The 2,970-nt window shown below is 32.9% G+C and overlaps 1 non-coding gene across 1 annotated transcript; it reads left to right on the top strand.

The window, feature by feature from the left end:
* The first annotated feature begins 2,188 nt into the window (after positions 1-2,188).
* LOC141304099 (5S ribosomal RNA) lies at positions 2,189-2,307 on the top strand. The gene has a single exon (XR_012344065.1). It is a non-coding gene; the product is annotated as a 5S ribosomal RNA (ribosomal RNA).
* The last annotated feature ends 663 nt before the right edge of the window (positions 2,308-2,970 follow it).

Raw genomic sequence — 2,970 nt, 5'->3', positions numbered from 1 at the left:
AGAATTTAATTTTTACTGTACTGTTGGTGATCCAGTGTAAATATATAATACAGTATAAAATGACAGTTTTTTTTATTTTTTACATTTTTTAAACTCTAGCCTAATATTTTTTTTTTTCCCTGGGCCCACCTAAGTGTCATTAATTATCTGTGCACATTTAACTTAAATCTCAGCAAAATTAAACGTTCCTGTGGCTATAGATGTATATAACCTACAGGCACCTATATTTTTTTCTTGATTAACAAACGTTTACTTGCGCTCTTGTGCTTCTGCCTCCGCTATGGTCGTGTCAATCATCTCGCTGTATCATGGTCTCCTGCGCTGTTGCTTGTGCTGTATGAAGCAGGCGATTGTCTGTTGTCCCGCTGAACTACCTTGATATTATTTCTATAAAAATTACTTCAATATAATATTTTAATAAAAAACGACGGTGGGGCGGTGGGCAAGTAGGCTAATTTAATGGTTAAATGGCCGAACATCGTGAAAAGCGACTTTTTTTAAAGCGTTATTTTTTATCTAGCTGATATCAACATTTTACTTAGGCTAAGCATCAAGGCTTTGCACACTTATACTAACTTAAATCCTGGCGAAATGAAACGTTCCTGTGGCTATGATATACAGTGCAGTAAAAAATCAAATTCTCCACCCTCGGTAGATTTGCATTACAGTATTTGCACTTACCATCGCTTGTCCAAAACTGAACATAATGTCTAAAAGAAACGTTAAGACTGCTGTGCATTTACACTTGACTGAACACTGATCTGTTATTCTTTGCGCTGTCTGGGTACCGCAGATGCTCAGATTTAAAATCATTCAGCAAAATAAAACATGCTGGATGCAGATTAATATTTGTGAAATAAATATTTGTGAAACGAGTTAGGTTGAACAGAAGTCAGAGGACTATCATCTTGTTGACTCTCATTTTAATAGAAACAGCCAGGTATGCAATGGTTAAAAGAATCAAGAAATAAGACACAAGCTGTAAATTATTTTTAAAGCCATAAATCTATTGTTTGAATAATTTGTAACTATTTGAACTTCTTGTGTACATGTGATTTTCTAATTGCTTTTCAAATTTTATTATTATTATTATTATTATATTTTTAGTTACATTGTATAATATTTTGATGTAATTAATGTTATTGCACTTGTGTGTTGTTTTAAAGACTGCAAAAGAATGAAAATAAATAAATAATGGTCTTTTATTTTGTTGAACGAACAATGGATGGTGTCACCGGTCCAGGTTTGATTGACCAATCGGCGTAAAGGGGCGTCTCATGATCGAGCCAATATCTCGTTTTTTCGTTTTCTGAACTAATGAAAAAACGAATAAATGAGCCGTTTTCTTATTTCTGCTTATTTCGTTTCAATTTGAAAATGAAATGAATAAAACGTACACGGACCGTACAGGGACCCAATTCATCTAGATTATCTAACATTTGTTTTCCTTTTTTTACTGGTAAAGAGTTGACATTTTTTTCTTCTGTGGTCTACTGTACAGACGTGAATTTACTTTTCCCTTAACCTGAGGCTTTTGGTATGAAAAGGCTTTTACATTGTCAAAAAAAAAAAAAAATAGTAGGCTACTTTTTATATTAAAACAAACAAGCAAGCCAGATTTAAACAGTAACGCAAAAGTAATGTAATGCATTACTTTCCATAAAAAAGTAACTAATGCGAGGTAAATCGTCACAATTAAAAGAACCAAAGACTTACTTCAGTCTGTGTGCACTGAATTTATTTAATACACGACTTTCACAATTTGAGTTGAATTATAAATGAACTTTTCTACAACATTCTAATGTATTGAGATGCACCTGAGCACCTCTTTAGCTAAAAGAAAAGGCAATTGTTACTTTTTTTCTTTTTCCATAAAATGATATGCTTCTTATTTCTACTTTTAAATAATCAAAATCTGCCCATTTTTACTTCCTTTTTTCACGAAAAGAGAGGAGAGTTGACTTTTTTCTTTGTTAATCAACATTATGGCGAACTTTGGTTGAAGCGATAATATGTCGGGGGAAAAATAGTTATACGTTTATATGCTTTAATAATACTATTTCTTTGAGGGTGGGGTGGTTGTTATTCTTGCAACTGCAGTCCGGGGCGTGTGTCTTTACGGGTCGATCTGTGTAGGGCTGCTGCTGGTGTGTCTTCTTTAAATAGCTCACTCTTGACTTCAGCTTTCGCTTACGGCCATACCACCCTGAGCACGCCCGATCTCGTCCGATCTCGGAAGCTAAGCAGGGTCGGGCCTGGTTAGTACTTGGATGGGAGACCGCCTGGGAATACCAGGTGCTGTAAGCTTTTGCTTTTCCTACACTCCTCAACTAATACACTAACACATGACTCAGAATTATTGCTTGTTCCCTTTAACATTTTAAACTGATTGCTTCATTTATTTTCTTTCATTTTGTTTTCTCTGGAATTTCTTTCTGCTTACAGTGTTGCAAAGGATATATTCTTCCTTTCTCCTCCAGGGGGCGATCGAGAGACCTTTTCTCTGCAGTAAATCTCTCAAGCACTTCATACACTACCAGTCAAAAGTTTTTGGACAGTAAGATTTGTAATGTTTTTTTTTTTTTTTTTTTTTTTTTTAAGGAACTCTCTTCTGCATTTATTTGATCCAAAATACCACAAAAGCAGTAATATTCTGAAATACTTTTACCTTTTAAGGTAATTTGTAAAATATTTTTTTAATTTTAAAATAATATTCTTTTTGAATATATTTTAATATATCAATATAAAATGTAATTGATTCTTGTGATTTCATTCATTTCATTTTAATATGCTGATTTGCTGTTCAAGAAACATTTATTATTATTAATATCTATATTTAAAATAGTTGAGTACATGTTCAGGATTCTTTGATGAATAGAAAGATCCAAAGATCAGCACGATGAATGTATTTATCATCATGTTTTATTAATTGAAAGCATCCTTGCTAAATAAAACTGTATTTTTCTATAA

The sequence above is a fragment of the Garra rufa genome, unplaced genomic scaffold (genome assembly GCF_049309525.1).
Source record: "Garra rufa unplaced genomic scaffold, GarRuf1.0 hap1_unplaced_001, whole genome shotgun sequence".
Classification (NCBI taxonomy): domain Eukaryota; kingdom Metazoa; phylum Chordata; class Actinopteri; order Cypriniformes; family Cyprinidae; genus Garra; species Garra rufa.
The sequence above is the reverse complement of the archived record's forward strand: the minus strand, read 5'-3'. Positions and strand labels throughout refer to the sequence as shown.